Source organism: Adiantum capillus-veneris, chromosome 3 (assembly GCF_014529385.1).
Source record: "Adiantum capillus-veneris isolate H3 chromosome 3, ASM1452938v2, whole genome shotgun sequence".
Lineage (NCBI taxonomy): Eukaryota > Viridiplantae > Streptophyta > Polypodiopsida > Polypodiales > Pteridaceae > Adiantum > Adiantum capillus-veneris.
The window spans coordinates 2,037,604-2,046,337 of record NC_140933.1 but is presented as its reverse complement, the minus strand read 5'-3'; the positions used below and the strand labels follow the sequence as shown (position 1 = coordinate 2,046,337).

Here is an 8,734-nt window from a genome sequence, read left to right as displayed (position 1 = left end):
ATGCTATCTATGATCTCCTAAAACAACACCTCAAGTAGGACTGGTGAGTCAAACATAAGATGTCATTTAATTTTTTCTTAAATTGTCATGGGAATAAAAGACTATTGAATCACAACAACTCACAATAATGTCTAAACCCCAACTACGTAAACTACCTCTAGGGTGGGTAGGACACACCAAATGGTAAATCAAATCTTGGAGGTAGTGTCTATCTACTCTACACACCCCATATGCAAGTAGGACAAGTGAGAAACGCGTAGAAATAATTTAAAAACTTATATTTTTATAGTTTAAAGTGTAATCAATCACCTGCGTTTAGCTAGAGAGAGTATATGTGATCGAAAGCTAGAGAAAGAATGTGATCGCAAGCTAGAGAGAGAGTGTGTGTGACTATAAATAGGTAGAGAGAGAGTGTGCATGTCTATAAGTGATAAGTGTGTGTGTGTGTGTGAGAGAGAGAGCTCTAGAATATTGATTGAAAACTTAATCGATTGACGTTTTTGCACTTATGTAACTCCTGATAATTGATCAATCGATAAACCTATCAATCAATTAACTAGTAATATATTCGATTTGTTTTTTAATTGTACGTTCCTTTTTCATTTTTCGATTGAATATATATAAAAGATATCGTTCGAAAAACCTATCAATTAATTAACTAGTAATTTATTTGTTTATAATTAAAAAATACGCATTTATTTTCAAAGTATACATTTCTTTTTCATTATTTGATCGAATATATACAACGCGCAACTTGAGAATCATGAAGCAACATTTTGAAGTAAGTTGGTTAAAAATGTCCTAAACTATATTTTTTCTACATCTCTGTCCATAGATCTATCAATTCTCTATGTCAAATCCCATCTCTATACATAGATTTGTCTACCTACAGTGTGAGATTTACAAGGTCTATATTCATAATGCGAAAGAAGCCATTAATAGCACATCGTCCCATTTACCTATGCAAGGTTAATAGAAGGATTGTGATTGTGTGATTGCTTGATTTTTCAATTCGAGTATATGTGACATTTCAATTTTGAAACCCCATCAACTTTGTAGAAAAAAAATACTTTCGCCTTGTAAGTTCACAATGCAAAACTCTTCAACTTGAATACTCAATATTCCTCTTCCTTACTCTCAATCACAAAATAAACTACAAAATGATATCCTTCTCATCACAAAATAAACTACAAAATGATGGCCATGGGAATGCTTGCTCAACACTAACCAATCGGGGTTAGTGACAACAATTAGAGCACCCCTCTCCTGATTTGGGAAGGCATGTTCAAAATGTCTTGATTACATTCCTCATTCACTAGTAGAGATACTAACTCTTGAGGACGTGAAGGCTAGTGCAAAATGGAACAAATCACATGCAGCAAAAACAAGAAGATTCTACTTTTTGACTCATACGCTATAATGCACTATTATGAGATAGTAGTGCATTCTTTTGCTTGGAAAGCCAACGGGGATTCTAGAGAATGGGTCCATGTTTTCAACTCACGACGACCTCCGTATGTTATCTTGCACTTCACGATGGATCCATCTGAGATTCAAACTCTCGACCGCGTTGAAATATCCAGCAGCTCGCTTCAACTGGCTTCATCATTGAAAGCGCTGCAGTGCTTGCGAATGTTGCCAGTCTGGTTGGAGACGACGCTAGTGAGCTTGATCATGGACTGTGAAAACTGGTCGAAGAAGAGCTGCTGCGAGGATGCGAGCTGTTTTACAGTAGCTTGGGTGCTTGCGTCTGCGAAGAGGACTTGATCTGAGAAGAGTAGCCCTTGCCCTGTTTGCAACCCAACATAATACGCCACATCAAATTGGAGTGGGGATGTCGCATCGAACGGTACTATAGTTGCTGCATCCTCATCTTCATTCGCAGGTGGGCACTTCTTCTGTAATGCCTCGGCTAAAGTCGCATTTAAGCTTGGGTCCATCTGACTTGTTCCATTAAAGTTGTACAGCCTGTCTCTGAACTGATCACAATGTGCAAACCCTATGGTATGTGCACCTGTCAACAATTGCCATGACATCTGTTAGACCATCTTTATTTTTATTGAGAGAGAGAGAGAAAATGAAATGAAATGTTGTATCAAACATTTTTAAAAGGCCAAAATGACCTATGAGACCAAACTGATACAATTTTGGTGGATCTAACACAATGTCTGGGTACAAAAATAAAATGAAGTAAAGTGAAAAACTAAAATCTTAATTGCTAGATGAACTAAGCAGCCAGTTGGAATTGTGTAGGATATGAGTAGGAGGGTGAATGTAGTGACTTGGGGCTAATACAACACAATGTGGGTGTGCGTGTGGGAATAAAATGGGCGAGAGATGATACAAGATGAGTAGGGTGTACAATCCTCAAAAGAGCTAAATCATAGGAGATCCATCATCAGTCGCTGGTGGATTTCATCAATCTTCTCCATGGTCAATAGTGTGACCGGGCGCCGTGCACGCTGGGCCAAAGTGATCCAAAACCTTTGATGCAGCCTCCGTCGATGCTGTGTAGTCCTTTGTAGTCGTGGGCGTCTAGATCTCCCTAGCTCAGTCGCTCGATCAATCAACGTGCCTCTGGTGTGAGCCTGTGAGGAGAATGTGAGATCTGCTTTGATAACTGCTCCTCTGGATGCCTAGTGTCCATTCTAACGATAATGAAGTCTGTGATCTGTCTCTGAGACTAGCTAGCCTCGCCTCTCATCAGACTCTCTCTGTGTCTGCGCAGCTCGAGCAAAAACAGACCCAGACATCTTTGGTCCTCATACCCCATGACTCTAGAGAGTGGTCCAAAGCCCTCTTTGAACAAGCAGTGAAAGCGGCCTCGTATCTCATAGTAAACTGGGCAGTGGAATGTGTAGTGCAACTTTGTCTAAGGCTCCATGTGACATAGGGGACATGTCTTGGCCTCTATTGATACTCCGTTGTATCTACCAATCTCGATCCGAAACTGGTGTGAAGATGTGCGTATCTGGCCATTAGCACATCGTATCCCATGAGATAAGTGGGTGTCCATGTATCTGGGCCTCGTCACAAAACCATTCTCAGTAAGCTGGAGAAGATGCTCTCTATAGAAAGCCATCTTCGTGCCCAACTCCTATGCCGGCTGTATCAACGTCTTGCTAGTATCTAGCTGAGTCAGGTCTTGGTGGATGAGCCTGGTAATCTCGGACTGTGTAAGAGTCAGAGATGGTGCATCCAATGAGTACTGGAAGGGGAGCAATCTGTCCATGGATAGGTGTTCAATTGTGTAAGTCGGATGAGGATCGGAAAGAGGCTTTCCTGTTTGGTTTGGGTGAGTACATCAAATACGACATGATAGTCTTATGAACCACTGACTACAATGATGCTGTTAGAATCGCTCTCGAGCAAGAAATGAAGCACAATAAATGTATGTAAGGTGTTGCGGAAGTGAATGTTGAACTTTGCTCAAGATGAGTGCTCCAAACTGTGCTCAAGGTTCCTTTTACTTACGGAAGGGAGAGCCTTCCGTTCCTTTAGTGAGAGAGTGCAAGTGATCACAAACAAAGTGGATAAACACTGTGAATGAAGGTGCTGAGACTGAGAGATAGAGAGAGAAGAATACGACACCAGAATGTTGTCAAACCCTCCTCCGAAGGCCCCACTCTCTATGGCGAGAGCGGTCTACTATTGATTGCACAAATCTCTACAATGCAATGGACTTGCCGACGATGTCGACGACGACGACGACGAGACGGGCTGAAATTTGAAAATGCTAATGGCCGAAATCTGCAAATCTTGTATCTGCTGAATTTTGACTCTATGTCGGTGATGACGATGATGCAACGACGATGTGCTGAAAATTGTAAACGCTCGTTGATTGACCGTTCGGCGAGGATCTGCTGCGGGAAGGTGAGATCTGCGAGGTTCGGGGGTTCTATTGCGGAGTCTTGATGCTGAAAACTGAAAACGCTGATACTTTTGTGGTCCTATCGCGACGAATCTGCAAAAACGCTAGGATGCTTTGGAAACTCAAAAATGCTAGGGCCGATGTGTGTCCTGTTGCAAAAACGCTACTGATCTGATCAGTCCTGTTGTTTTCAGGTTTGCCTGCAAATGCAAAACGCTAGGGCTGATCTGCAATGGAAGGAAAAACGCTGGCTCTTCTTGTTGATGGTTGAGAACATCGAGTTTTCTTGCCAGGGGGGTCTTGCTTGAGAAGGTGCACTGTTGGATGTGAGGTCCGTGCTGCCTCTTTTGCCAGAAAGTGCTAGCGCTAGGTTTCTTATGTACTTGGCGTGCTAAATTGCCCTACCTAGTTCCCAACAAAAGTCACTTAAAAATAATAAGTGAAAATTGGCTAAAATAGGAAAAATAGGTCTATGCACTGTAAAAATGCTCCTGATGGGTTCTGATGGTAATCTAATGATCATGCTGTGTGTAACCAGAGGATATGCATCTACTCTAAGTGTCTAGACATGCACGGTTTGCGAACAGACTCACAAAAGTGCCATAATACTTCCTAAGCTAGGCTGACTGAACTGGATTGAACCCATGTCTTGAAGTAGCTTGTCCACGTCCACATAGGGTTAGATGTGCATGTGACATTCCCTCCTTTTCAAAGTGAGGTATTGGTGCTGAACTGTATGGTATCGAGGGAGATCACCAACAGCGTCAGGAATCCTGGAAGGACTCTTCGCCGGTCCACTATGATGCATGGGTCATGCGATACTTGAACTTCATAAAGGTCTGCAATGCTTGCTTCTTTGGGCCGCATCGAAAGTGACACAAAGTCATCTGTGACGCCTTCAATGCTTCAACTTCGTCTATAGTCATGCGTCTACCTTCTTCTAGAATCTCCGAGGATGAAAATTCCTGAAACCACTGCCAACACAAAAACATGAACATACCCGTTCCATGTAAAGTGATTGGAAAAATTCTAGTCTTCCTAAAAAACTGTGCATGCAATGTAGATGAACATAGAGACGGAGTGCCAAACCGTTCATCAAACACACGCAAACAATGGAATCGAAACTTGTCTTTTGGCTCTAAATCTATCAACTGTGCCATGCTTAATCCTTCTCGTGCTCTTTCGAGTACTGTATCATGCTTAGGAAGAGACATGGAATGTGAATTCCTCTAATGCAAACATTTCATCTTTTCATGAGTAATCCGCATACATCCGTGCTCATTCATGAGTGAATCGTGTTCAGCGTACAATATGGCATGCCTGTGAAAATGGATCACATGACGATGACTAAAATACAGGAAAGCATCACGAATGAAACACCCGAACAATGCGTGTTGACTAATCATTCAAACATATAATACTTCCTGTGGGGGTTCTTTGGACCTCGACTCGAGAATCAAGATCGGTTCTTCGTGATCGATCAAATCTGCAATGAGGTTAGCTTCTCTAGAAAAAGCATCAATTGAACCATCATCCTTGTGAACAATCACATCATTATCCTGCAAATCATCATGCTCGTGAATAATCACATCTTGATCATGCAAATCATCATGCTCGTGAATAATCACATCTCGATCATGCAAATCATCATGCTTATCATGTCGCTTATCATTATCATGCAATTCATCATGCTTATTATTATCATGCAAATCATGTGTGTCGTGCTTTGAAGAAGACAAGACTGAGAGAGTCTCCTTTTCCTGATTCTCTTCAATCTGCGCCTGCACATTAGAGAATAGTAGGACAAATACTTGCATGCGTTGGTCTGTCTGTGCTTCACGCTCTAATCGTCTTTCTTTACGCTCGCGATAAAATTCGGCTATTCTTTCTTTGTGCTCGCAATCCAATTTTGTGTTTCTTTCTGTGGCCGCCAAGCGCACTTGCTCGCACTCACGCTCTATGGCTGCCACGCTTTCTTCGTACCACACTTCTCGCTGTCTACCTTGTCGTACCATCATGTTCTTCAAGTTGCATGTCCATCGTCAACTTGACCAAAGCCTCCATAGGAGTTGGTGGCAGGTGCAATCTTTGGCGTAGATGGGGAAGGGGGAGGGTCGGAAAAACCTCTTGGCGGGGAAAATTCTTCTTTGCCTCTTCCATGCTCATCACCTCCATGCGAAGTATCCGTTCCGTTTCGGGTAATGACCATACACTGAAGTCTTGGGTTCTTAAGTTCACGAGGAACTTGGGTTCTTGTGGTTCTTTGGTTCTTGAGGGTCTTGAGTTTCTTGGGGGTCTTGAGGTTCTTGGGTCCTCGAGTTCCTTAGTTCTTGAGGTTCTTCTTTAGGTTGCAATCTGTGTTAGAGAAGGATCTTCTTGTCACGTGACACATCCAACCCTATGTGTCCGTGGACAAGCTACAACACGACAAGGGTTCAATCAGTCTAGTCAGTCTAGATTTAGAAGTGATCTGGGAGTCTGTTCGCAGACCGTGCATGTCCAGACACTTAGATTAGATGCATATCCTCCGGTTGCACACAGTGTTAGGTGCAGCGGAATGAATGTTGTATTTTCTCAAGATTAGTGATCTTTACTGCTCAAGGTTCCTTTTAGTTCTTAGGGAAAGAGAGAGTTTTCCGTCTTAAAGAGAGTGTGGTGATCACGAACAAAGTGAGTGGATCTTGTGCGTGCAAGTGAATGAGACTTAGAGAAGGAGAGAGAAGAGATACGACACCCGAGAGGTTGTAAAACCCTCCTCCGAAGGCCCCACTCTCGTCGGCGAGAGTGGTCTATTCTTTGATTGCACAAAGGTGTACAATGCGTATGCAATGGATTGATGCAATGGGACGACGACGACGACGGTGATGATGACGACGACGACGACGATGGCTAAAATATGAGATCTTCTAATCGCTGAATTTCGGGACTGTTTCGGTGGCTGAAAATGACTGTTTTGGCTGCGTTTTCTTGGCTGAAAAATGAGGTTTCTTAGGGCTGAAAACTGATGGTCTTTACGGGCTGAATCTGACTTTAGGTGAATATTGCCGGTCTTAATTTGCTGCTGAAATCCAAAAACGCAAGGGGCTGAAATCGGTCCTTCTGTTGCCGGGGTTCTGCAAATGCAAAAACGCTAGGCTGATCTGCTGTGTCGTGATGACGCCGGGGCTGATCTGCTGTGCACAAATCGCCAAGGCTGATCTGATGCAAAAACGCTAGGTCTTCTGTGGAGAAAACGCCAGAGTAGTCGCGGGGGTTGGTCTTGCTGAGAAGTTGCCTGTTGAGCGAGGTGCTCCTGCTGCCTCTTCTGCCAGAAAGTGCTAACTTGGGTTTGCTTATATATTAACTTAGCAAAATTGCCCTACCTACTTTTGTAGGAAAGTCACTTAAAAATAATAAGTGAAAATAACCAATAAATAGGAAAATAGGCTAAATGCACTGGAAAATTCCCCTAACTAATGCTAATGGATTTTGATGGGAATTCCGATGATCATGCTGTGTGCAACCGGAGGATATGCATCTATGCTAAGTGATTGGGCATGCACGGTCTACGAATAGACTCACAAAAGTGCCAGATCATTGCTAATCTAACTGACTGAACTGACGGGAACCCTGCTATGGTGTAGCTTGTCCACGGACACATAAGGTTGGGATGTGTCACGTGATATCCCCTCCTTTTCAAAGTGAGGTACTGGTACTGAACTGTATGGCGTCGAGGGAGATCGCCAACAGCATCCGGAATCTTGGAAGGGACTCTTCGCCGGCCCACTCTGATGTGTGGGTCGTGCGGTACTTGAGCTTCATAAAGGTCTTCAATGGTCGCAAGAACTCTTGCATGTGTCGGTCGCGCTGTTCTTGTCTTGCCTTTCTTGCTGCATTTCTTGCTTCGTGTTGTAAATTTTGTTCCATAAACAACAGCTTCAACTCCTCCATTGGAGTTAATGCAATCGGTGTCGTAGATGGGGAAGGGTCGGAAAAACCTCTTGGTGGGGAAAATTCTTCTTCGCCTCTCTCATGCTCATCACCTCCAAGCGAAGTATTCATTCCGCTTCGAGTGATGACCATTCTGCAATCGTGGGTTCTTGTGGGTTCTTAAGTTCACGAGGAACTTGGGTTCTTGAGGGTCTTGGTTTCTTAAGTTCACGAGGAACTTGGGTTCTTGAGGTCCTTGATTCGTGAGAATCTTGGGTTCTTGAGGTGTTCTTTTGCTTGCAAATCGCGTTGGAGAAAGATCTTCTCTTCATCCGAGTTCTACCCTTTTCTGCGGGCGCACCCCTTGGCGGCCTTGCGCTCACACCAAGGTTGCTTTTTCCCACCTCACGTCGATTGGCCGGCCGCTAAGTGCACGGTTTGCTCTCAATGAGTGAAAAGAGACACAAGGGGAGGCTGGACAAGTAAACTTGGGTTCGTGCGATTGCAGCAAGCAAAAAAAAATCTTGTGGTTCTTTCCTTGAGTAATGCAGATTACTTCCAAAGCTCTGATACCAATGTTAGGTGCAGCGGAATGAATGTTGTATTTTCTCAAGATTAGTGATCTTTACTGCTCAAGGTTCCTTTTAGTTCTTAGGGAAAGAGAGAGCTTTCCGTCTTATAGAGAGTGTGGTGATCACGAACAAAGTGAGTGGATCTTGTGCGTGCAAGTGAATGAAACTGAGAGGAGGAGAGAGAAGAGATACGACACCCGAGAGGTTGTAAAACCCTCCTCCGAAGGCCCCACTCTCGTCGGCGAGAGTGGTCTATTCTTTGATTGCACAAAGGTGTACAATGCGTATGCAATGGACTGATGCAATGGGACTATGCCGATGACGACGACGGTGATGACGCCGACGCCGACGAGGATGGCTGAAATCTGAGATCTTCTAATCG

The 8,734-nt window shown here is 43.6% G+C and overlaps 1 pseudogene; it reads right to left on the bottom strand.

Annotated features, from left to right (window-relative positions):
* Positions 1-1,147: 1,147 nt before the first annotated feature.
* On the bottom strand, positions 1,148-3,355 carry LOC147460421 (peroxidase 51 pseudogene; annotated as a pseudogene).
* Positions 3,356-8,734: the final 5,379 nt, after the last annotated feature.